Below are 27113 nucleotides of genomic sequence, written 5' to 3' on the forward strand. Positions count from 1 at the left end.
TTAGGGGTCTATTACGATCGCTCGCCATCGTATCGGCAAATGGGACTGCCTGCTATGTGTGCTGCGGCCTCGCATATCCAATTAGGATGTGCCTGCCACACTGGCGGGCGCATCCTTCATTTTTAGGTCTCGGCCTAGCGTTACACTGCGCAGCAGTGTTCGCGCAGCCGAGATTTAATGTTTACAGTGTTGGGGGCTTAAACCCGCCCCTCTTCTCCATTGGCTGGCCTCGTAAATGCTGGCCAGCCATTGGAGGAGAGGGGCGTCACTCCATTTAAGCCCATCTTTTTGGGACAGAGGGGTGTGTTTCTTCTCTTCTTTCTCTCCCTGATGTCATCGGGAGAGAGCACGCCTCTCATCACGCTGCCTGCATGCGCCTGTCGGCCCTCTGGTTGGTGTTCCGTACTAACCAATCAGAGGGCCGACTGGCGCGTGCAGGCGCAGCTTTTCTTGCCTCTGCCCCGAAGCGCAGGGAGAAGCATGTGGGAGCCGCTGCACTGCCGGAGGTGACCCAGAAGTGGACGGGGCCTCGGCAGAAGCTGCAGGAAGTAAGCTGGTTGACCCGCAGGACTCCCGTGCTAGGGAAGAGCCCCGCCGGTCTAAGCCTCGTCCCGACGTGGAGGAAGCTGGCCCCGGCATCGCAACCTGGAGAGCGGAGTTCCCAGAGCAGCCCGGTGAGTGCAGAGGGCTGTGCCCTGCTTGTGATCCAGTTTTTGTGCCTCTGTGCCCCCCCGCCCCCTCGTTGCTAGTGCTTGCTGCCCCCTCGTTGCTTGTGCTTGCTGTCCTGCCCCCCTTGTTTGTTGTGCTTGCTGTCCTCCCCCCTCGTTGCTTGTGCTTGCTGTCCTACCCCCCTTGTTGCTTGTGCTTGCTCTCCTGGCCCCCCTAGTTGCTTGTGCTTGCTCTCCTGCCCCCCCTCGTTGCTTGTGCTTGCTCTCCTGCCCCACCTCGTTGCTTGTGCTTGCTGTCCTGCCCGCCTCGTTCGTTGTGCTTGCTGTCCTGCCGCCTCGTTGCTTGTGCTTGCTGCCCCCTCGTTGCTTGTGCTTGCTGTCCTGCCCCCCTCATTCGTTGTGCTTGCTGTCCTGCCCCCTCGTTACCTGTGCTTGCTGTCCTGCCCCCCTCTCGTTCGTTGTGCTTGCTGTCTTCCCCCCTTGCTGCTTGTGCTTGCTCTCCTACTCCCCCCTTGTTGCTTGTACTTGCTCTCCTGCCCCCTCATTGCTTATGCTTGCTGTCCTGACCCCCCTCATTGGTTGTGCTTGCTCTCCTGCCCCTGCCCCCTTGTTGCTTAGGCTTGATATCCTGCCTGTGCCCCCTCGTTGCTTGTGCTGGCTGTCCTGCCCCTCGTTGCTTGTGCTTGCTGTCCTGCCCTCCCCCCTTGTTCGTTGTGCTGCTGTCCTGCTCCCTCGTTACTTGTGCTTGCTGTCCTGCCCCCCCTCGTTTGTTGTGCTTGCTGTCCTGCCCCTCATTGCTTGTGCTTGCTGTCCTGCCCCTCATCCCTTGTTTGTTGTGCTTGCTCTCCTGACCCCCCCTCATTGGTGGTGCTTGCTGTCCTGACCCCCCTCGTTGCTTGTGCTTGCTGTCCTGCCCCCTCATTGCTTGTGCTTGCTCTCCTGACCGCCCTCGTTGCTTGTGCTTGCTGTCTTGCCCCTCATTGCTTGTGCTTGCTTTCCTGACCCCCCTCGTTGCTTGTGCTTGCTGTCCTGACCCCCCTCGTTCATTGTGCTTGCTCTTCTGCCCCCTCGTTGCTTGTGCTTACTCCCTCGTTGCTTGTGCTTGCTGTCCTGACCCCCGCTCGTTCGTTGTGCTTGCTGTCCTGCCCCCTCGTTGCTTGTGCTTGCTGTCTTGCCCCATTCGTTCGTTGTACTTGCTGTCCTGCCACCTCATTGATTGTGCTTGCTGTCCTGCCCCTGCCCCCTCGTTGCTTGTGCTTGATGTCCTGCCCGTGCCCCCTCGTTGCTTGTGCTCGATGTCCTGCCCTTGCCCCCTCGTTGCTCGTGCTTGGTGTCCTGCCCCTCGTTGCTTGTGCTTGCTGTCCTGCCCTCCCCCCTCGTCTGTTGCGCTTGCTGTCCTGCCCTCTTGTTGCCTGTGCTTGCAGTCCTTCCCCTCCTCGTTCGTTGTGCTTGCTGTCCTGCTCCCTCGTTGCTTGTGCTTGCTGTCCTGCCCCCCTCGTTCGTTGTGCTTGCTGTCCTGCCCCTCATCCCTTGTTTGTTGTGCTTTCTCTCCTGACCCCCCCTCATTGGTGGTGCTTGCTGTCCTGACCCCCCTCGTTGCTTGTGCTTGCTGTCCTGCCCCCTCATTGCTTGTGCTTGCTCTCCTGACCGCCCTCGTTGCTTGTGCTTGCTGTCCTGCCCCCTCATTGCTTGTGCTTGCTGTCCTGCCCTCTCGTTGGTTGTGCGTGCTCTCCTGACCCCCCACCTCGTTTGCTGTGCTTGCTCTCCTTACCCCCCCTCGTTGGTTGTGCTTGCTGTCCTGATCCCCCCCTCGTTGCTTGTGCTTGCTGTCCTGCCCTCCCTCCCTCGTTCGTTGTGCTTTCTGTCATGCCCCCTCATTGCTTGTGCCTTCTGTACTGACCCCCTTGTTCATTGTGCTTGCTGTCCTGCCCCCTTGTTGCTTGTGCTTGCTGTCCTGCCCCCTCATTCGTTGTGCTTGCTGTCCTGCCCCCTCGTTGCTTGTGCTTGCTGTCCTGCCCTGTCGTTGGTTGTGCTTGCTCTCCTAACCCCCCCTCATTCGTTGTGCTTGCTCTCCTGACCCCCCTTGTTGGTTGTGCTTGTCTCCTGCCCCCCTCATTGGTTGTGCTTTCTCTCCTGACCCTCCCCCCTCATTGCTTGTGCTTGCTCTCCTGCCCCCCCACCCTTGTTGCTTGTGCTTGCTCTCCTGCCCCCCTTGTTGCTTGTGCTTGCTCTCCTGCTCCCCCCTCGTTGCTTGTGCTTTCTCTCCTGCCCCCCCTCGTTGCTTGTGCTTGCTGTCCTGCCCCCTAGTACACCCGAGCAGCTGCACGCAAAAACCCTTTTAGAAACGATAATTTGGTCACCTTCCCAAAAATCTACCCGGTAACAGAGCTCGTCCCCAAACCCTTCCATTGTGGACATGGTTTTGCGAGCTTCTGTTCCCAAAAATCTACCCGATAACAAAGCTCGTCCCCAAACCCTTCCATTGTGGACATGGTCTTGCATGCTTATGTTCCAGCACCAATCCATTACTTTCTAACCCCTAGAGTTTCTGCATGGAGATTCCGTAGTTCTGTGTGATGCTGCCCGAACTGCACTCTTGGGTTTGGCCTTCAGCAGGTGCTGGATGGGTAAATTGAACTCTGCCTACTTTACAGTTGTGAATGTCCCTTGCAAGTGTGGTGCTGTCAGTGGTACTCCACCCAATGCCCTCCCCACTCGAACCCCTCCAACCTCTGAGGAGGGTGTGTCTCCATTTCCTTCATGTAGTAACAGCTTCTGGAAGATTGCTATCACAGGCAAAGACATCTTCTCCCCAGCCAGAGCTCTATGTCAAATGAATGACTAGAAAATACCAACAGCACAAGTCGAGTGTCATGGGCGAAAGCTTCTGAAGCATGTGAGTAGTGGCTAGTGTTGCTCTAATCTAGACTGTTTTCTGTGCCAGTGTCTTTTGGGCGAGTATTGTATTTCTATATGGAAGGGCGTGTATGTAAGTGAATAGTTTCGGCTAATGCCACAGCTGCTCATTTTTAACTTTTATCTCCAGGTCCTTTTTTTTCTCATAATACCAATAAGAAAATATAGCAATAAATGTTGTTGTATAATGTACAGCTTGCGAGCCGCGTAAATTACAAATATTATTTCTGAATTATACTCTGTGTGTGTTGGGCTGTGTGTGTGTGTTGGGCTGTCTGTGTGTAGTAAGCATGGGCGTAAAATCCGTTCCGCTCGCGGAATTTGCGGATTTTCGGTAAATTCGCAATCCGCAAACTCTAGCGAATTTGCCGAAAATCCGTCAATTCGCACGCGGCGGATTTTTTTGCTTGGTGATACAATATTGCGGCGCGCGGCGTGGCGCACGGCGTTCACTTTCCGTCATTCAGCGTTTGCCGAGTTGTTTTTCTCGATATTTTGCGAGTGCTGCACCATTGTGGATCTTGCTGCGGGATCCCGCGGGAGTTGGCGCCCGCGAATACGTAATCGCGGCTTGCCACCTTACCTTGCACAGCACGCATCGCGAGAGTTCGAAATTGCGAACACGTAGGTGCGGCGGGCAGGAACAATCTCGCACTCGCGAAATAGAGATTTTGCAATTCTGCACAAGAAATCCACCAGCAAACAGCATAAACCATCAGAAAATGATGATTTTTATCAGAATCACTCCTCAGGTTGACATTTGCCTGCAGTTTTTTTTGCAAGGAGTCCATTTTTTTTGGGGGGGGTAGGAAGGAAGTGCCCCACAGTCTCCAACTTTCTGTTCCTGTCCAGCAGGCTCCTCCCAGCGCTTTCTTCATGTGCTGGTCACTTTCATTTGGACCTTGACCTGGAAGGATTACTTTTTGTGGGTGCTGCTGGATATTTGGATTTGAGGCCTTTTTGACTTTCTTTGGATCACTTTTGGATTAGAAATCAACTTTCACAAGTAAGTTTGTTTGGGGCATTACAGTTGCTGCAACTACAATTTTGGAACTTTTTCAGAACATTAAATAAAATATATTGTGGGTAGCCACAGTATCCAGTAGGACCAGGGTTGGTTATGGGTGCATGATACAACTGTTTTGTTGAATTTAAACATTATTGAGGCCATGGATGGGCTGGGATTGTGCTTAATTTTGTGTTTTTTGTCGATTTTTTGGGGCTGCTGTTGGGGCCTTTTGCCCAGGGGTAGTGAGTGGTGCATGGACTGAGTCTGCCTGTGGGGTCTCACTCTCTTTAATGTAAACATCCTGGATGGCATTGGATTGTGGTGATTTTTGTGTGTTTTTCGTTTTTTTTGGGGTGCTACTGTTGATTTGGACTGGCCATGTGGGGGATGGTGGTGGCCATCTTGAGTGCTGGTACAGGCAACATGTGCTTGGGATGCAGGGGGCCATTTTGAAGAGAGGCAGTGTCTGAGGCCTGCACTTATTTTGCCTAGCTTTCATCCATTATGCCCAGGGGTAGTGAGTGCTGCATGGGCCTAGTCTTTGTGCGGGGTGTCTTCTTGAATTTAAACACCATTGAGGCCATGGATGGGCTGGGATTGTGCTGAATTTTGTGTTTTTGTCGTTTTTTGGGGGGCTGCTGGTGGGGCCTTTTGCCCAGGGGTAGTGAGTGGTGCATGGGCCTAGTCTTTCTGTGGGTTGTCTTCTTGAATTTAAACACCATTGAGGCCATGGATGGGCTTGGATTGTGCTGATTTTTGTGTGTTTTTTCGATTTTTTGGGGTGTATAACTGATGTTCCTCTGTCTTCCATTGCTTGTAGGTGCACAAGAGAACCACCAGTGCCAGGAAGAAGTCCTGCTGCGGTGTGTTCAGCACAACGTCACGTGTGGCCACAGACAACTCTGCAACTTGTGCAACTGCGGCCTGCTGTTCAGAGTGACATCTGAAGAAGATGGCCCCCAAAAAAGTTGCCCGTAGCTCCTCTAGCAAGAAAGTTGCCAGTAAGGAGCAGAAGAAGCAAGTGGCGCCACTTACCAAGGAGACTGGTGTGATGACGACCGAAACATTTTTTGGGAAAAAAAAGTACGCCTGCTGCAGCAGCGGGGTCTGCTGGGGACCAAGCTGGAAGCAGCAACTCCGCTCCATTGGGCTCAGTGCCACCACCACGCCAACTTAGGTCCAAGCCCTTGAGTGCTGCAGAGTGAGCCAGTATAGTTGTTCAATCACCATCGACCAGTGATGTTGGCTCATCGCAAGAAAGTAGCAGCAATGTCCCTCAAGAATCAACACAGGTTGTTGTAACTCATCTGACGAGTGTTGAACAACCACAGCCGCAACAACAATCACATGCGCAAGTACAAGCCCAAGTACATGTGGAAGGAGAGGCGGCGCAAGGAGAGGAGCAAGCAAAGGTGCATGGAGGGGCACAACAAGTGGCCACAATAGTTGTTCCTCCAGAAGTAGGGGCACATCTGGAAATCGACAATCAAGCCGAGGTATCATTCGAGGAAGCCACTCCTCCTGATGATCATTCATTGTCGTCCACATCCCGAGCAAGGAAAATATCAAGGGTGTTGGTGTCTACATCTTCTTCAAGCCCACCTCCTTCTGATGATATGGATCTTACTTGGGAACCAGCACCACTGCCGTCTGAGAGTGAGGTTGAGGAGGCACACCATGATCTGACAAAGGTAGCTAAGCGTAAAAGGAAGGTCGTCGAAACTCTCAAAGTTATGGAGTGTGATGACGCTCAACAAGAAGTGGCGTATACTCCTGCTGCTGAAGACTCTCACGACGACGACGCAGTCATCATCACTAACGTCACTGAAGCCCCAGCGGGCATGCAGCAAACAGACATTTTGACCCTAGCCCGACAAGCTGCTGAGCGTGATGATGAAGTCGACGAGGAGGCAATGGGAACACCAGAATCATTGATGTTAACTAGTACACCACAACGTACCGCTTCCATATTTCTTACTCGCCAGAAGGGACCTCCATCCACCTCGACCTCAATTAGTGGTGGTGAAAGTGCACAACATAGTAAAGTTCAGCAATACACATCCTCCACTTCATCTGGCATTAGCAGCACGGCCACCACCAGTATCGCCTCCTCCGGCCCCCACAGACATTTCAAGTCCGCAGTTTGGGACTTCTTTAGTGTTTCCACAAAAAGGGAAAACATAGCCATTTTTAGCATTTGTAAGCTTGCAGTTAGTCGTGGTAAGCTTGGTACCAACTATGGGACTGGAGGCCAGAGAGGTCATCTTGAGAGACAGCACACTGTCCAATGGTTTGCGCACCTAAAGAAGATCAAGGAAGCCCGAATTGCAAGTCGAGAAAACGTTGATGTTCCATCTGATGATGACGAGGAGGAAGAAGTGTCACACACTTCACTTACACCCAGTACCCCTGGGAGCCACACTAAGAGTGTGGGACAGAGTGAGACACCAATGCGAAAAAGTTCATCAGCGAGCGTAACTGGGTCGAAGAAGTCATCATCATCATCCCGTAAAATGGTCCAGGGCAACATTAGAACCATGTTGTTTTCAGAAGCGCCATATGACCGCAACCACCCAATGGTGCGTCTGTATAACACTAAGCTGGCTAAAATGCTAGCGCTGGATCTTCTACCTTTTTCTTTTGTAGAAGGGGTTGGTTTTCTCGAATTAGTGGCAGAGCTCTGCCCTAAATGGAAGGTTCCTAGCCGGTACTATTTTGCCCGAGTTGCGGTTCCAGCACTACATGAAGATGTGCTGGAGGTGATTGGGGCAGCTTTGCAGAAAAGTGCTGTTCACACTATACATCTCACAAAAGACATGTGGACCAGTGGCGCAGGCACTGATTACATGTGCATCACTGCACACTGGGTCTCTTTTTCAGGGGTTAAAGCAAAGCTAAACGCAGGTGCTGACCTGGACCAATTTTTAAAGCTGCTCGGAAACATGCAACACTAGCCATGTTTGGCTTGGAGAAACGTCATACAGCACAAAACATTTTGAATGAGTTCAACACAAAGGTCTTTCACTGGCTGTCTCCAAAAAAACGCGGCATTGGTTATGTTTCCACGGATAATGGCGCCAATGTAGTTAAGGCCATGGAACTGAGTGACTATTTCAGAGTGCCGTGTTTGGCGCACTGTATAAACCTGGTTGTTAAAAAATTCTTGGAGAAAAAAGTCCAGCATGCCAGTTAGTGGTCACCTGCCGAAAAATGTGCAACCATTTCAGCCATTCTTGTAAGGCCCGGAAGCATCTGAGGAGCCTGCTACATGAACGTCGAATACCAGTGAAAGCACTCATCCAGGAGGTGCCAACACGTTGGAACTCAACCTTCTACATGCTTGAGCGTCTGTATGAGCAGTTTACAGTACTCGATCAGTATTTCTTAACAATGGGTACAGCTGTGTAGGAGGACCTGAGGTTAAATGCGGCGCAATGGGAGCTAGTTAAAAGCCTGACAGACATGCTTCGTCCTTTTGAGTTCTTCACGCGTGCAGTCAGCAGGGAGGACTGTAATTTGGGAAAAGCTATCCCATTGTTGCGCAAGCTGGAGCACAAACTGAAGGCGGTGTCTTCAAAGTTTCAAAACGATGAAGAAAAGCAAGAAGCTTTTGTTTTGGCGGAGAAATTATTAGAGCGTCTACGTGGCGATGAACGTCTTCAAAAGATCCACTCAGAACAGCATTACATTTGTGCTACTATTCTGCATCCACGCTACAAAAAGGCGCTGGCAGGCTCTGCATTATTTCCTTTTAGTGATGAAGATGCTACAAAGTACAAACGTTGCGTAGCCTGGTCAGCCATAAGGTTTGAAAGAGAACGGAAGCAAATTGAAGGAAAAGGCAGTACATCAGCATCAGCAGGCCCTCCCCAGTCAGAAGACTCCACTTCTGCACCTGTGGCTGTGGCAGAAGTGACCTCTCAGCCGTTAAAGACACCGGCAACCACATCATCTGCACCAGACACAATAGAAATATCGGGTGATGAAGAGGATTGGCTAGCTGAGATTGGTTATGGTTCTGAAAAGGTCCGAGCGAAAATTCAGCAAAGTGGAGGAAACGTGGAGAACTTTGAGTCGATGGTGCAGGACTATCTGAATGACTCCACAGAGGTCTATGTTAATGCTGACCCATTGGCGTATTGGCATGGGAAAAAATAATTGTGGCCAGAGATCTCCCGCCTGGCTATAAATTACTTGTCTTGCCCACTCGCAAGCGTGTCTTCTGAACGTGTTTTCAGTGCTGCTGGTGGCATTGTAACTTGCAAACAGACCTGCCTCTTGCCCAAAAATGTGGAGATATTGACAATGATCAAGATGAATGAGCACCTCATACCACCAGATTTCAAAGTACCAGATCGCACTGGAGGCCAGAGAGGTCATCTTGAGAGACAGCACACTGTCCAATGGTTTGCGCACCTAAAGAAGATCAAGGAAGCCCGAATTGCAAGTCGAGAAAACGTTGATGTTCCATCTGATGATGACGAGGAGGAAGAAGTGTCACACACTTCACTTACACCCAGTACCCCTGGGAGCCACACTAAGAGTGTGGGACAGAGTGAGACACCAATGCGAAAAAGTTCATCAGCGAGCGTAACTGGGTCGAAGAAGTCATCATCATCATCCCGTAAAATGGTCCAGGGCAACATTAGAACCATGTTGTTTTCAGAAGCGCCATATGACCGCAACCACCCAATGGTGCGTCTGTATAACACTAAGCTGGCTAAAATGCTAGCGCTGGATCTTCTACCTTTTTCTTTTGTAGAAGGGGTTGGTTTTCTCGAATTAGTGGCAGAGCTCTGCCCTAAATGGAAGGTTCCTAGCCGGTACTATTTTGCCCGAGTTGCGGTTCCAGCACTACATGAAGATGTGCTGGAGGTGATTGGGGCAGCTTTGCAGAAAAGTGCTGTTCACACTATACATCTCACAACAGACATGTGGACCAGTGGCGCAGGCACTGATTACATGTGCATCACTGCACACTGGGTCTCTTTTTCAGGGGTTAAAGCAAAGCTAAACGCAGGTGCTGACCTGGACCAATTTTTAAAGCTGCTCGGAAACATGCAACACTAGCCATGTTTGGCTTGGAGAAACGTCATACAGCACAAAACATTTTGAATGAGTTCAACACAAAGGTCTTTCACTGGCTGTCTCCAAAAAAACGCGGCATTGGTTATGTTTCCACGGATAATGGCGCCAATGTAGTTAAGGCCATGGAACTGAGTGACTATTTCAGAGTGCCGTGTTTGGCGCACTGTATAAACCTGGTTGTTAAAAAATTCTTGGAGAAAAAAGTCCAGCATGCCAGTTAGTGGTCACCTGCCGAAAAATGTGCAACCATTTCAGCCATTCTTGTAAGGCCCGGAAGCATCTGAGGAGCCTGCTACATGAACGTCGAATACCAGTGAAAGCACTCATCCAGGAGGTGCCAACACGTTGGAACTCAACCTTCTACATGCTTGAGCGTCTGTATGAGCAGTTTACAGTACTCGATCAGTATTTCTTAACAATGGGTACAGCTGTGTAGGAGGACCTGAGGTTAAATGCGGCGCAATGGGAGCTAGTTAAAAGCCTGACAGACATGCTTCGTCCTTTTGAGTTCTTCACGCGTGCAGTCAGCAGGGAGGACTGTAATTTGGGAAAAGCTATCCCATTGTTGCGCAAGCTGGAGCACAAACTGAAGGCGGTGTCTTCAAAGTTTCAAAACGATGAAGAAAAGCAAGAAGCTTTTGTTTTGGCGGAGAAATTATTAGAGCGTCTACGTGGCGATGAACGTCTTCAAAAGATCCACTCAGAACAGCATTACATTTGTGCTACTATTCTGCATCCACGCTACAAAAAGGCGCTGGCAGGCTCTGCATTATTTCCTTTTAGTGATGAAGATGCTACAAAGTACAAACGTTGCGTAGCCTGGTCAGCCATAAGGTTTGAAAGAGAACGGAAGCAAATTGAAGGAAAAGGCAGTACATCAGCATCAGCAGGCCCTCCCCAGTCAGAAGACTCCACTTCTGCACCTGTGGCTGTGGCAGAAGTGACCTCTCAGCCGTTAAAGACACCGGCAACCACATCATCTGCACCAGACACAATAGAAATATCGGGTGATGAAGAGGATTGGCTAGCTGAGATTGGTTATGGTTCTGAAAAGGTCCGAGCGAAAATTCAGCAAAGTGGAGGAAACGTGGAGAACTTTGAGTCGATGGTGCAGGACTATCTGAATGACTCCACAGAGGTCTATGTTAATGCTGACCCATTGGCGTATTGGCATGGGAAAAAATAATTGTGGCCAGAGATCTCCCGCCTGGCTATAAATTACTTGTCTTGCCCACTCGCAAGCGTGTCTTCTGAACGTGTTTTCAGTGCTGCTGGTGGCATTGTAACTTGCAAACAGACCTGCCTCTTGCCCAAAAATGTGGAGATATTGACAATGATCAAGATGAATGAGCACCTCATACCACCAGATTTCAAAGTACCAGATCGCACGACGGAAGAAGACGAGGAGGACAGCAACTTAGATGAGGGAATTTCTTCTGTGTTAGGTGACACTGACCTACTCCTGCCTGATGATTTCGCAGAGTATGAGGACGAACTCTTCTTCCCTGACACCGAGGTCTGAAAATGAGCCAATGAATTCAGACATTTTCTTTTTCGTACTTATTGACTTTTATTCCTGTGTTTCTGTCTTTCTTTGTTTTGCACAAGTTAATATAATTAAAACTTTAATCACCTGTACTTTTGCTTTTTGGCTGTTTGGGGGTCTTCTCTACTTGTTTTCGCCTGGGTTGACGGCTCTGGGGCCATTGCTGGGAAGGTCTAATACCGGATAAAACTGGTTTAAACAACATCCATGAGGAAAAAAGGTTTTGCTTTTTCTGACTTTTCGCTCAATGTAGCGTTTTCAGGGGCCTGTTTGGGGGGCTTCCTGGTGTTTGTGGGTGGGTTTCGGGGTCTGGGAGCACTACTGAGTATTGATAGTTTAGATAGCAAGAGGTTTGAAGGAAATCCATGGAGGCAGAGGGGAGTTAGGGCCTAGCTGCAGAGCGCGCGCTGAGTGATTTTGGAAATTTTCAGAAAAGTGACTAAGTCCACATTTTTGTACTTTTGCTTTTTGGCTGTTTGGGGGTCTTCTACTTGTTTTCGCCTGGGTTGACGGCTCTGGGGCCATTGCTGGGAAGGTCTAATACCGGATAAAACTGGTTTAAACAACATCCATGAGGAAAAAAGGTTGTGCCTTTTTTGACTTTTCGCTCAATGTAGCGTTTTCAGGGGCCTGTTTGGGGGGCTTCCTGCTGTTTGTGGGTGGGTTTCGGGGTCTGGGAGCACTACTGGGTGTGGATAGTTTAGATAGCAAGAGGTTTGAAGGAAATCCATGGAGGCAGAGGGGAGTTAGGACCTAGCTGCAGAGCGCGCGCTGAGTGATTTTGGAAATTTTCAGAAAAGTGACTAAGTCCACATTTTTGTACTTTTGCTTTTTGGCTGTTTGGGGGTCTTCTACTTGTTTTCGCCTGGGTTGACGGCTCTGGGGCCATTGCTGGGAAGGTCTAATACTGGATAAAACTGGTTTAAACAACATCCATGAGGAAAAAAGGTTTTGCCTTTTCTGACTTTTCGCTCAATGTAGCGTTTTCAGGGGCCTGTTTGGGGGGCTTCCTGGTGTTTGTGGGTGGGTTTCGGGGTCTGGGAGCACTACTGGGTATGGATAGTTTAGATAGCAAGAGGTTTGAAGGAAATCCATGGAGGCAGAGGGGAGTTAGGGCCTAGCTGCAGAGCGCGTGCTGAGTGATTTTGGAAATTTTCAGAAAAGTGACTAAGTCCACATTTTTGTACTTTTGCTTTTTGGCTGTTTGGGGGTCTTCTACTTGTTTTCGCCTGGGTTGACGGCTCTGGGGCCATTGCTGGGAAGGTCTAATACCGGATAAAACTGGTTTAAACAACATCCATGAGGAAAAAGGTTTTGGCACTTTTTGTAACTTAGGGTTTGTTAGGGTTAGCCCTAGCAGCAGGATTGCCTGTGTTTGGGTGTTCTTGATTTTTGCAACTGAGTTCTGGGGTTTTAGAGCACTCGTGGGAATGTGTAATTTTTGTTGCAAGCGATTTGAAGAAAATCCATGATGGGAAAGGGGGGATCACTTACTCGGTGAGAGGCACTTACTGTTGAAAACATTTAGCCATTTACACTTAAAGGAAGAAAATGACACAGACTTAAGTTTCAGGAAAACTAACTTACTGTTAAACCACCACCCACCAGACTCAAAACAAGTAGTATGGTGGGAAAGGGGGGATTTGGCATAGTTAAAGAAAGCCTTTGCCACTATTCTTAACTTAGGGCTCGTTAGGGATAGCAGTATTTCTATTGCATGTGTTTGGGTGGGGGGGCTTTCGAGTCTTTGAGCGATGCTGGCTATGGATACTTTTGCTTGCTTGCAAGTGGTTTGGAAATACAATCCACGGTGGGTAAGGGGGTATTTGGGCCTACTTTTACTTTCAAAGTACGTTTTGTCACCAGTTTTCTGCTAGGCCTCTTTTTTTAGAGATCTGATTGGGGGTCTTCTACATTTTTGCGACTGGCTTTAGTAAGGGTCTGGGTGGGAGGCGGGAGCGCTGCTGGGAAGGTCTAATTTTGTTCTAAAACACAGTTTACAGTACACCTAGCTTGAGGGGAAAGATCCGCTAAATTAATTTGCCCATACTTATTTATCCTTCAAAAGGTGCCTCAGACAGAGTACGCACTTTCGAAAATTTTGTACTGTCTATTTGGAAAATCAAAGTGTGACTTTTTGCACTACACAGCGTACACACCTTGTATTTATTTATCAGTGGTGTTGTAATAGCACTTCCTATTTTTCGTTCAATAATTACAGGCCGGGTTTCAGTCTGTGCAATGGGGAAAAAAGGATGGAGTCAGGCTTCACATTAGCGAGCCGCAATTCAGCATCCGCCAGGCAAGCAGTGGACAGGGTGTCTTCTGGTCACTAACATTGATGGACGAAGCGTCAGCTGGAATGGAGGAGTGCCGCTAATACGAGGAATTGTTTGCTGCATGCAACTTACTTACCAAATTCAAAAGGACAACTACAACAACATACAGATACAGTATCTATTGTTTTCTTCTATGAGTGTGACTGCATTTCTTGGATCTCTCTCTGCTTCTAAATTGATCCCTATTCCCTACAGTCATTCTATAGGTTTTACTTCGGCTAATTTTTAAACCTAATTTAATGTAAGAATAAGAAGTGTTTATCTGAGTGCAGAGATAGGCAAGTGAAAACGCTGCAGCCCTGTACTGTCGCATTCTAGTACTACTTACTTTTCAGTAACAATGCATGCAGTAGGGCATGCACTTCCTTTATGTCACTTAAAAAGATTTATGGTTAGCTTTGTGCCCAAAGATTTCTTTATCTTGAATTATTGTTTGTCCATGCTGTGCTTTTTTTTTTCTCTCAACAAAACCTACCCAAAAAGAAACCCCCATTCCCATCCATTTTCCAAACCCTAACCCTCTTCCCCCAGGCTGTGTGGTTTTGCTTGATGTGTGACTAAATGACATCAATAATTCCACACACTTGCTGGGGAGGATAAGGTCATAGCAACAGGCTGGTGAAGGAATCCGAGGATATATTCTAGACTTACTCAGCTTCAGTACTATTTCTTGTAGTAGTAGCCAATGTCAAAGAAATTCAACGCAAGTACTAGTTATACTTTCAATACTTTACCATTTGTTAGGCTCTGTGTGGCACTGTTCTAGTGTACTGTCACCTGCTATATTCTCTATCGTACCGTTGTAATGCTACAGTAAGGACAAACCAGGTTTCATTTTCTTTTTTTCCATAGGCATGCAACTGCCACTGTGTCACACCACTAGTACCACCGCAATGAGGACATTTCATCCACCCAGGATTGCCAACCTTAATCGCCATTTCCCATGGAGCCAGCCCTGGGCCTAGCCCTACTTTCAAACACAAATTACAGGTAAGATAAGCGTTTGGTGGGAGGTAGTATAATGGAGTATTAGGAATAGACGAGAGATTGACGGTAGTACTACTAAAGTCCTAGGACTCTTCAGGAAAACAAACTTACTGTTAAACCCCCACCCACCAAACTCAAAAGCAGTAAAAAACAGGTATGGTCAGATAAAGTTTCAAAAAGTATATTTTTGTAGCCCTAACAAAATAATCTCCCGCAAGACCTTCCCTAACCCCAACGATTGCCCTTCAAAAGTCCCACAACCCAACTCCCAATTCCCACCCCCCAAAAGTCTCTAAAAAAGGGGCAAGGGACACTACACTACGGGAGGGTGCTGTTGAATTTAGCGGCCAGGGCATCATACTCCTTGCGGAGGGTGGCATGGTCGAAGCGGAGGCCCTCCACCAAGTTCTTATTGGTATGGACCTCCTGCTCCAGGTAGGACACTCTTAGGGATAAGCGGCGCTGGCATGCCTTGCAACTCCTGTGGGGGGCAGCTTCTGTCTTTGCTGCTCGGCGGTGGCGGTTGGCTTTGGTAGCCCAGCTCCGTACCGCTGGAGCACTGCGCTGGCTGGCAGCCCGTGGGTGCACGGAGGAGGATGCAGCTGTCCCAGTGGATGTTGTACCGGTAGACTGCGTCTCCTCCTCCTCCAGGGCCACCAGCTGCCGATATTCGGCAACAGTGGCATCCAGCCTCCGTTTGCCGGGCCATTTGAGCCAGCTCCCTCCTTGATGGTCTTCTGGTTGATTTGGAAGGAGCAACTATATGAAGAAAGAAAGACATAGTCACTCTGTAACCAATGCTCCTTAAGATTAACACAAAATGATTGAGCAGAAAGTTGTGTCACAGTACAAGTAGCAAATTGAAAGCACAGTACATAACTATTGAGGACAGTAACTATCTAACCTCCCACTTCTTTATCCTTGCTCTAACATTAGTGGGAGTTTAAGGAACAAATTCTACGAGCACTATGGACTTCCATTACAGTCGACTATGACAGTACACCAGTTATTCTTCTTCTTCTCTCTTGTTTAGGAAAATTGGTACGTTATCTTATGCAAGCCGGCATAATGCCAGCGCAGTGAACTTGCACCCGAGAAAAACAGACGCACAACATGATGAGTGAGACAGACTTGCGTTACTGTACCGGTCCAGTATATGCAGGTGGTGAAGCTCTTACTTTTCTATTACGGGTGGCACTGATAAAAGGGCTACTGCTTAATTAATTTAGCTTTCACCCTACAGTGCAAATGAGTACTAGAAAAGGAAAATGAAGAAGCTAAATAATCTGATTATCTATCACTTCACATGGGATGTATTTGATGACATATGGGATGACTTTAGGTGCTTTGCTTATTATTGAGTGAACAGTGTGCCCACACATGAATGACGTACTACTACTAAACTAAAGTTATTAAGAGAGGTAGGGAGTGTCCACCGTAATAACCGGATATATGCTGTGCTTGCAGTTGCAATACAAACTACTGCTACTATTCATGGTAGTATTTGGACAAAATTACAACTTCTTTTCCTTGCCTTTCCTACACTGGAACGGACGTGCGGGTGCGGTGTTACATGCTCTTCAAAGTAACACTTAGTTCATCCAGTGACCGTCTACTCTCTCCCGATACACATATGCTATCTAAGAGTCAGATAATACCATGATCCAGGCATCCATCTATTCAAAGTATATGCACACATACAGTTTCTGTTTCACCCACCCAGGCTGTTCTCCTTCCACCCATCCTTGCTTCATCATTCACCCAGCCATGCACCATACCATATTCTTTCCTTCCCAGCCACCTCGGGGACCAAGCAAACACATATCATTCTCCTTTGCCAGTCATCATTAAATTTCTCGTCCTTCCACACTTACTTACATCCTTCTTTTGCTTTTCGTTCATCCCATCCATCAAGTTCATCTCAGATCTTATTGGGATTCTTCTCGCCAAAAACTTCACAGCTAAGTCGAAGTACATTTAGAGGAGGCTACTACCTGGTTGATTTATAATACACCCATGCAGAAAGCACACTATGCAGTCTTCAATCTCAATAAGTAAGGAATATATAGCTTACCTCTGCCACCACCGTGTGAACCCTCACAGGCACGTCCGTCACTTGCACCGCCTCCTCCCCAGAGTTGTCCCCCTCGTCCAATACCACCACCTCCGCGCTGGCCCCGCCACCAGATGTTCCACCTACAAAGTACATTTAAAAATGTTAGAATACACCACTCACTACTATATAATATTTGGTCTAGGAGGAATAAAGAAATGTGAAAAAAACAGAATACAATGTAATACTTTGTGTCTGTCTACTCTAAAGTAAAAATGTCCCTTTTTCCAGGGAAGGCTGTTGTCTTGCTGCACTTTTTGGCACAACTGATGAATGCTTGTTTTTTATTTTTAACACGCACCACTTTTTCTCCTAACAGACTGAAGCTTGACTTCTAAGAACACGAGCAGGATCAAGTTCAAACCAGGTGAGAGCTCGGCTCGACCACAAGAAATGTGTCCAATTAATCGTCAGCACTAAGCACTTTTCCATTTTCAGTTAAACGTTTAGTTTTATGACAAAGTTGATTTTTATAAATGTGTTTACTTTTAATAAAGCTTTTAAACTTAAATAGACTCAGTGGTTTTTGGTCCTCCAGACTAGAGTGGATGAGCTAAAGGTTGTGGAATTTTTGCAAGCACGAGTCCGTGCCTCTGACACTTCTTGACTCTGACTCCACACTCTTGTCCTGCGTTGGATAATCTAATCATCATTGGGGCTCAATCATCGGTGACTTTGCGAGCTAAATGACTCTGCCACACTATCTAGTCAGTAAGGAGATTGGGGGTTCAACTACAAATTCTGTTATCACTGAGGTATGTGGAAAGTCTAACAGCACCTATTATAATTGATAAGCTAAGCAATGCATTATTTAGTGTCCATAGTTCTGTTTGTGCAGATTTGTCCCTGCAACAGTAGTAGAATGGATTGTCCTACTAGCCAAACCAAAAGTCTACAAGAAGATCAAAGACGATTTAGAAAAAATCGAATGAGGAATGCTAGGAAAAAATAGGTACTGTATATTAAAATTAAAACTTACTGGGGCCAGCAAAGGAGCCCTCGCCTGATCGCTCCTGGCCTGCATCCTGAACAGCACCCTCCTCCTCCTCCTGTGTCCTCTTGCCCCTGGGGGGAGCTGATGTACAACATGAAAGAAAATAGACCAGAAAACATGGATGATATTTGTCAACCAAATCAAACATTTCAAAAGAACAATAACAAAATATTTTGGCGAAATAGCAAATAGACAACTATTCCACGGGATATATTGACCGATCTCATGTGGTCTACTACGTTATTGATTTGCGGACCGTTGACTTGGAAAGTTCCTATGTAACTCACTAAACAAACTACTAAAAAGGTTTGCCTAGGTCTGGCAGGCAGCAGTCCGCAGCACGCTAAGTCACAGACAAAGTCCATCGAGCTTGCAGATCAGTGAATACTAAAACTATCAATACACCGACCACCACCACTATTTCTTCTTATAGCCATGTGTCTAAAGGAAGGACTGGACTTGAGTCTGTAGAGGCTGATTTAGAAGCCCCTTGCGGCTCTTTTGCTCCATTGTTGCGTGACTTTTGTGACGCAGCGGCAGAACAAAGAGGCGCCATGGTGCGGCGTATATTAACAAAGTGACGCATATGGGAGATGCATCACGTTGTAAAGCCCTGCGCCATCGGGGGGCGTTCCGGCGCAAGGGAGGGCGTTCCTGCGCAGGAACGAATCCTAAAAATGGCTGAGGGAAATCTACAAGATGTCAATCAGTCACTTTTAGGACAATGATGCGTGACTCAAACCAATTGCCTGCTTTTTGCTGTAAAGGTTTCTGTCTATTTTTGAAACGTACAAATATTCCTCTAAAATCAGCCAAACTACGAATTCCGGTTTACTCACCTCAGGAGAGAACCCAGTGCTGCATCGTTAAGCCCAGAACTGACCCTGAAAAGTAATTCTAAGCGTACTTACCAGTAACTTGTATTTCCTTCCACAGGAATCCATTGTGTGGTTTTAAACAAAAAAGTATCTGTGTCTATTTTTTGAAACGTACAAATATTCCTCTAAAATCAGCCGAACTACGAATTCCGATTTACTCACCTGTGATCACGAGAGACCTCAGTGCTGCATCTTTTTAGCCTAGCATTGACCCTAAAAAGTAATTCTTAGAGTACTTAAAAGTAACTTGTATTTCCTTCCATAGGAATCCATTGTGTGGGTTTCAGCAAAAAAGTTTCTGTCTATTTTTGAAACTTACAAATATTCCTCTAAAATTAGGCGAACTACGAATTCTGATTTACTCACCTGTTATCAGGAGAGAACCCAGTGCTGCATCTTTTAGCCCTACAAAAGGGGATGATGGACGGAACGTTTGAGCAAATCAAACACTCACCCCCAGTCAACTGATCTGGGTTTAATCCATCACCATTCTTTAGCCCACTCAGCCACCCCATTTCAGACATGGCTATATGCAAATCAGTCTGACCCTGTGCCTTGTGGGAACAGTCCAGCCCGAACTGCCAAGCCATGTCTTCCATGGACCGGAAACAAGCATCCTGGGACCGGTTTCGGATTCATAATCCTCATCAGCCAGGCTATCTTGAATCCAGTGGCCAAGTGAGCAAGGGACTCACGTCTGAGCATACCCTGCCACACTTAGGGCGAACAAAGCTATACAAAAGGGGATGATGGACGGAACGTTTGAGCAAATCAAACACTCACCCCCAGTCAACTGATCTGGGTTTAATCCATCACCATTCTTTAGCCCACTCAGCCACCCCATTTCAGACATGGCTATATGCAAATCAGTCTGACCCTGTGCCTTGTGGGAACAGTCCAGCCCGAACTGCCAAGCCATGTCTTCCATGGACCGGAAACAAGCATCCTGGGACCGGTTTCGGATTCATAATCCTCATCAGCCAGGCTATCTTGAATCCAGTGGCTAAGTGAGCAAGGGACTCACGTCTGAGCATACCCTTCCACACTTAGGGCGAACAAAGCGATACAAAAGGGGATGATGGACGGAACGTTTGAGCAAATCAAACACTCACCCCCAGTCAACTGATCTGGGTTTAATCCATCACCATTCTTTAGCCCACTCAGCCACCCCATTTCAGACATGGCTATATGCAAATCAGTCTGACCCTGTGCCTTGTGGGAACAGTCCAGCCCGAACTGCCAAGCCATGTCTTCCATGGACCGGAAACAAGCATCCTGGGACCGGTTTCGGATTCATAATCCTCATCAGCCAGGCTATCTTGAATCCAGTGGCCAAGTGAGCAAGGGACTCACGTCTGAGCATACCCTGCCACACTTAGGGCGAACAAAGCGATACAAAAGTGGATGATGGACGGAACGTTTGAGCAAATCAAACACTCACCCCCAGTCAACTGATCTGGGTTTAATCCATCACCATTCTTTAGCCCACTCAGCCACCCCATTTTAGACATGGCTATATGCAAATCAGTCTGACCCTGTGCCTTGTGGGAACAGTAGAGCCCGAACTGCCAAGCCATGTCTTCCATGGACCGGAAACAAGCATCCTGGGACCGGTTTCGGATTCATAATCCTCATCAGCCAGGCTATCTTGAATCCAGTGGCCAAGTGAGCAAGGGACTCACGTCTGAGCATACCCTGCCACACTTAGGGCGAACAAAGCGATACAAAAGGGGATGGTGGACGGAACGTTTGAGCAAATCAAACACTCACCCCCAGTCAACTGATCTGGGTTTAATCCATCACCATTCTTTAGCCCACTCAGCCACCCCATTTCAGACATGGCTATATGCAAATCAGTCTGACCCTGTGCCTTGTGGGAACAGTCCAGCCCGAACTGCCAAGCCATGTCTTCCATGGACCGGAAACAAGCATCCTGGGACCGGTTTCGGATTCATAATCCTCATCAGCCAGGCTATCTTGAATCCAGTGGCCAAGTGAGCAAGGGACTCACGTCTGAGCATACCCTGCCACACTTAGGGCGAACAAAGCGATACAAAAGGGGATGATGGACGGAACGTTTGAGCAAATCAAACACTCACCCCCAGTCAACTGATCTGGGTTTAATCCATCACCATTCTTTAGCCCACTCAGCCACCCCATTTCAGACATGGCTATATGCAAATCAGTCTGACCCAGTGCCTTGTGGGAACAGTCCAGCCCGAACTGCCAAGCCAAGTGGAGTGCATAAAAACGATGGATTTAGGCCCAGATCTCTGTACTGGGATGAATGTATGACATTGTTCTACATTCTGTCCATCAACTGTGTTTTTTGCATCTTTTAGCCCAGCACTGATCCTGAAAAGTAATTCTAAGCGTACTTACCAGTAACTTGTATTTCCTTCCATAGGAATCCATTGTGCGGTTTTCACCAGAAAAGTTTCTAAGTGTTGATTTTTGAAACGTACAAATATTCCTCTAAAATCAGCCAAACTACGAATTGCGATTTACTCACCTATTAGCTCAAGAGAACCCAGTGCTGCATCTCATTAGTCCAGCGGAGCAGCGTGTGAGGTAAGACGGAGGAGAACTACTCCCGAGCTCATTGCACAATAGCAATCAACCCCAGACGTTTCTGAATGCTCATGAAGCAAGCAAGTACTACTAGACAAGTCATGCAATTTGCATTAACTTGAGCCAAACCGCTGTAGGCACATAGTAGCCTGTAGTTACACACACATATATAATTTTTATTTGTCACTTTTGTTAATAACAAAAAAACTATTTTTAACAATTAGTGAAACGTGAGTAAGGTGGGAAATTTGTGCCCCTGTCCTGAAGAAGGAGCTCTGCCTCCGAAACATGTCGACGCACACATGAGGTACTGCGGGTCTCCCAGAGGTCCTCGCTCAGCCCAATATAACAAAAAAACAATTTTTAACAATTAGTGAAACGTGAGTAAGGTGGGGAAGTTGTGCCCCCGTCCTGAAGAAGGAGCTCTGCCTCCGAAACATGTCGACGCACACATGAGGTACTGTCCATAATCACGACAGATACACCTCGCACTTCACTTCTTTTAATAGTACCAGCCCGGGGTCATGAATAAAAAAAATGTCTAGTACACCAACGAGCTATCTACTTTTTAACTATCTCACTGAATCCCACCACTCACATAAAATATTCCCAATCACATGCACCACATATAGTCAATAACTAAAAGTGCTCCCGCGTAGTCATAGGTTGTAGCACGCCGCATCCCGCTAGAGGGGTGCGAAGACCCCTATGATGAAGCATGACACCAAGGGGCCTTTTGGTGTGTGAGGGGTATTTTACAAAACACTAAGTGCTCCCATACCACTGTGGTGAACACTTCCCAGACACCTTTAGGAGGATTCCTTTTGTTTATATCATTGCATCTTTTAGCCCAGCACTGACCCTGAAAAGTAATTCTAACCGTACTAACCAGTAACTTGTATTTCCTTCCATAGGAATCCAAGTGTCTATTTTCACAAACTAAAAATATTCCTTAAAAATTGGCTGCATGACTTATACGCATTCTTTCGACTGGTTACAGGAGATACACCCGTGCTGGATCAAGGATCCACCACTGTGTAAGAAAAAGTAACGTTAACACTACTTACCTGATAAGTGAACTTCCTCCCATAGGATAACATTGGTGATTCTATGTGAAAAAGTTTCTCCGTGTCAACTTTTAAAATACAATATTATTCCTTAAAAATCACTATTGTAACCAAAACGCTTTTACTCACCTGTTTACAGGAGATGTCCCAGGACTTAATCTAGGATTCAGCCCTGCGGTTAGAAAAGTAATCCAAAAAGTAACTAATTGCATTTGACTAGAAATTCTCATTGAGCTCAATGCTGCATTGTGTCTGAAATAGTGTTGCGCATTGCAACAACTGAAACTACTGTACTTAACCACTTCCGCGCTAATGACAAAGCCAGCTCGTCATGGGCGTTACCTGCGCTACGCGGATGACGAGCTGGCTTTGTCATAAACCGCGCATTTTTGAAATTCCAGCGCACAGCGGGAATTCGCGGTAGCGCGGAAGCGGTTAAAAGTCTTTTGCCTAGTTCCAAAGTATTTAAACTAAAGTAATTTATTCTGAGAGGGTATATTTTGTAATGTAATGTATAATTTAATTATAATGTAATTTAAAAAATAAAATATCTAAAAATAAATAGTTTAAAAAAAAGTAGTAAATCAGTATAAAAACAAATAAATATAACAATTAATACATTTAAAAATTGTCATTTACAACACCTTTGAAATTCACTGAAAAAACCATAGGTTTGAGGCCTGATATAGTTAGGATTTACCGTTTTAAAATGTCAAAGGTTTTTTAAATGCTAATTCCTAACTATATCAGGCCTCAAACCTATGTTTTTTTCAGTGAATATATATATATATATATATATATGTGAGATTTGTTTTTTAATTGTTTTTTACTATTAGATACTCTTAAATAGAAAGCATGCCTTTATGTATACACACATGCATATGCACACACACACTCTCACACACATTCATATATCACATTCTTTCATATTCACATTTGTCTTTCCTTAAATACAGGAAATTGATTATACCTGCGAAACAGCTGTTGTCATAAAAGAATATGTTTAGATGTGTACCATACATATTTAAAAGTTTAGGGCACATACATTTCTTTCCTACACAAGGTTTGAGTGTTGGTTTTCGTTTCTTTTTGAGAATGTGCCAATTATGAGAGAGTAAACAAGTTGGCGAAAACCTGCCAATTATTTCTTAGTGGTTGCTTCCCAGAAACACTTACTAAACACACATTTTTTATTCTCACAGTTATAAGAAACACCTTTAGGACATGACCTGATGTTACCTTTGAATACAAACCTGGGTAGATTCACAAGTAGGTACTACACCCTTCCCCCACTTAAAAAGAAGAAGTGGGGAACCCCTAAACATTCTGAGTTGATATGTGATGTGCAACTAGGACTTCTATGTATATGATAAAATAATTTGTGCCTCTTTTAAAAATGAAAAAACTAATATCCCCTAGATATGCCTTGGGCTGCTTGGCCCCATTCCCCAAGCCATTTCTAGCCATGAAGACCCCATCTGTTGGGCCCTGATTTATATAATAAGGGGAGGGGACATACTGCTCCCTCCCGAGACATAGTCGGCTCTAGCAACTCCATCCCCCGGGGGTCAAAAATATTTTATAAAAAGAGGGGGCTGTGCAGCCCCCCTTCCCTGAGTCATATTCCCCATTCTCCGGGGACTGAAGTATATTGTAATTGAAGGAGGCTACACTGTTACAGGCAGGGAATTAGATCAATAGACTGCTCTCGGGGATGCCGGATTGGACTGCGGGTCCTGCGGCTCCCCGTATGGCTCCCAACATTCAGGTACCTACCTATTTAAAAAGGATGCCTCAGGAGATTTAGCCCCCAGAGAAAAACATTGGCTTGGGGAGGGTACTGCATGGACCCCGTCTCCTAAAATAAAATACAGTCCTGAGGGAGTGGACCTTAGTGCCTAATGAGGCTTGGGGAGGTTCCCTCATGGCCACTTCCCTTTATATTAGATAAAGCCTTGTGGCGTAGGGTGTACAGTGCCTAATAAGGCTGAGGTTGATGGACTGTACTATACTTTAAAAAAATGACTGGGGATAGAGCCCCCATAGACGAATGAGGCTTGAGGAACATGCCACATTGCTTCTTGCCACTTTCAAATATATAATGCACTGAGGGATTAAGCCCCTAGGGCATAAGGATGCTCATGGAGGGGGGCCACATGAGCCCCCTCCCAGATTGTATTGCTTTGGCCCCAGGAAAAGGGATCCTCGTGGCCTACTAAGGCTCAGGCATGGAGACCACATGACACCGCTCCCATTTTTTTCATTATATTTGGCATCGGCTTTAGGGTCCTCAGGCCTAATAAGGATTGGGGAGGGAGGCAGCATGCACTCCTTCCACTACATTTTGGCCCAGGGGGATGGGGTCCACAGGGCCTAATGATGCCACTGATTGGGGTCATGTGGCCTCTCTCCCATTTCTGATTGTATTTGGCCTTAGAGGTTGTAGTTCTCAAGAACTATTATGGCTTTGTGGAGGCATGCTCCTCCCTTGTTTATTTGTATCTGGCCCTGGATGTGGGGTCCATGGGACCAAATAAGGGTCAGGGAGGGGGCCCTCCACTTAATATATGGGTTTTGGCTACAGGGGGTGGTGGCCCCAGGGCCTGAAGGCCAACCCTACACTGGATACTGCAAAGGTTGTTGGTAGTGAAGGGTTGATCTGTTGGGGGTTTGGCCAAGGACTTGAAGGCAGCCAAGCCCTCTGACCAACCCCATTGCACAGGGACCAAAGCTGTGCACAGTGTGAGGTTGGATGCCTGCAGGGAGTTGGAAGTAGGGCTTGGCTGAAACACCGGCCCTGCGGCAATTCCTATGCCATGCACAAGTAAAGGCTGTGTACGGCACAGGATTGGCTACATCCAGGTGTCTGACTGCAGGCAATTCGACTCCTACTCTGCGTGTGACAAAAGGCTGTGCATAGTGTGAGGTTGGCTGCATGCAGTTTGGTTGACTGCCTCCAGGTGGGTTGGTCACAGGGCCAAATCCTGCTCTGCATGGCCAAAATCCATGTGCAGTGGGGATGGCTGCCTGTGGGGATTTGCAGCAGGATCGGGTTACCTTTATATCTGTGGTAGATAGTACACATGAACTAAGCTACATATGATGTGCATGGTATTGCACATTACACAAGCTTGCTTCACCTATGGGGGTTTCAGGAATGACAGCAGTGATGATGCTTCACATTATTTTGAGCTATTTTGTACTTACATTTAGGTCTCCAATGGAATACTAGTTTATAGAGCAATGTATGCACAAGACGCTTGTATGATCTCATCAATTATGTCATGAGTGATATAACATATGAGGTCATAAGCAGTGAAGGATGGGAGGCAAAGTATAGTTAGCTCTGGTACAACTGGTGATTTGCTGTGATATTTTTAGTTCAAAATGTAAATGTTGTCACTGACATATTCACCTAACTATTACATTAGTTTAACCTTTGTTTTCTTCCAGGAAAATATATAAAGTAGCCTCTCTGTAGTTATAGTATGGATTCAAGTAGATTTTTTACTTGAGTGACAGCTGTCTGACAGCAAATGGTCAAGACCGCTCATGATGTCTGTGTTAGAAAGATCTCGCCTGGTGTCAAAACTAGCAGGAGAGGACACCAAATCATTTTGCACTCGCCAAGTTAGAGAGAAACAAATCTGGCGGTTGGTGAAATTTGGCGGGAATTTAGCATTACAAGCATACCGTGAAGTCTGCAAAATTCTGACAATTCTGCCAGAAGAGCGGAATATTTCTCGTAACTCTAATTAGTACACTACATTTCTACTGTTTACTGTGGGGTGCTGTTCTTATGGGAATATGCACAGAGCAAGTGTTTTGGTACGAGTGTTCTCATCTCTCAGAGCGGGACACTTTTTAGTCGCCATTTTGGATGATGGTCTAGTCACCCGAGGAAGAAACTATTTAGGTGAGGTGCTGGCTCAGTCATGCACAGGTGGCACCTGTCTGTGTGCACCCATCTGTGATCTGACCGCGCACAGCACCAGACCCCCTGGATGTTTTGTCTCCCATCACATCCAGAGGTTATGTTATGATAGAGAAGACCTACTAGCCCAGAATATCACAGGTAAGGATGCCCGCTGCATTGGACTAGATCCAGGCGCGATGAGTTGACAGTGTATCATCCTCCCAGGCCTAGACATTCTTTTGTACAGGATGTCATCTCCCTCTTGGAATAATGTTGGATTAAAGAGTTTTAGGAGAATTAAATTTTTACTTGGAGGACTTGCAGAGGATTTAATTGATACCATGCCTTGACTTGGCCTCACTCAAATGGTGAATGGCTGACCCACTGTGCGGGTCATACTTTAAATGGTATTTTCACAAATACCCCTCATTTAACTGAAACAGGAGCCTTACCGTTGACCTGATCCTATCACAAGCCAGTGATGTTTGAAATAAGCACCTCTCACAAAGGGCCCCCGTCCGTTGCAACACACTGTATTCATACTTCACATGCTTGGACTAAAATAAAATCGGATAAAATATTTTTTTTTTTTGTTGGATCCCATCCTGAGCTTGCAGGGGACCTTGATCAACAAACTCTTAATTATACAAACTGGCTGAGCTCCATTGTACTCTCACTTGCACCTGCTAAATCATCTAAGCACCACAGAAGTAAACCATTGACACCATGGCTTACGGACAAACTGACAAACCTGAAACTAGAATGTAAGAGACAGGAGCATAAATCGGGAAAGGAATATAATAATTTAGAGAAATACCAATATTCCATAGTCACCATGGTAGCCTGTGACCTGCTACACTTATTTCTTTAGGACAGGGAACATCAGTGGCACTGGGTGAGTTTGTGTCCCAGACTTTCTCATTTCCCTGCGGGTCTCCCAGAGGTCCTCGCTCAGCCCAATATAACAAAAAAACTATTTTTAACAATTAGTGAAACGTGAGTAAGGTGGGGAAGTTGTGCC

The sequence above is a fragment of the Lissotriton helveticus genome, chromosome 6, assembly GCF_964261635.1.
Source record: "Lissotriton helveticus chromosome 6, aLisHel1.1, whole genome shotgun sequence".
NCBI classification, from domain to species: Eukaryota; Metazoa; Chordata; class Amphibia; order Caudata; family Salamandridae; genus Lissotriton; species Lissotriton helveticus.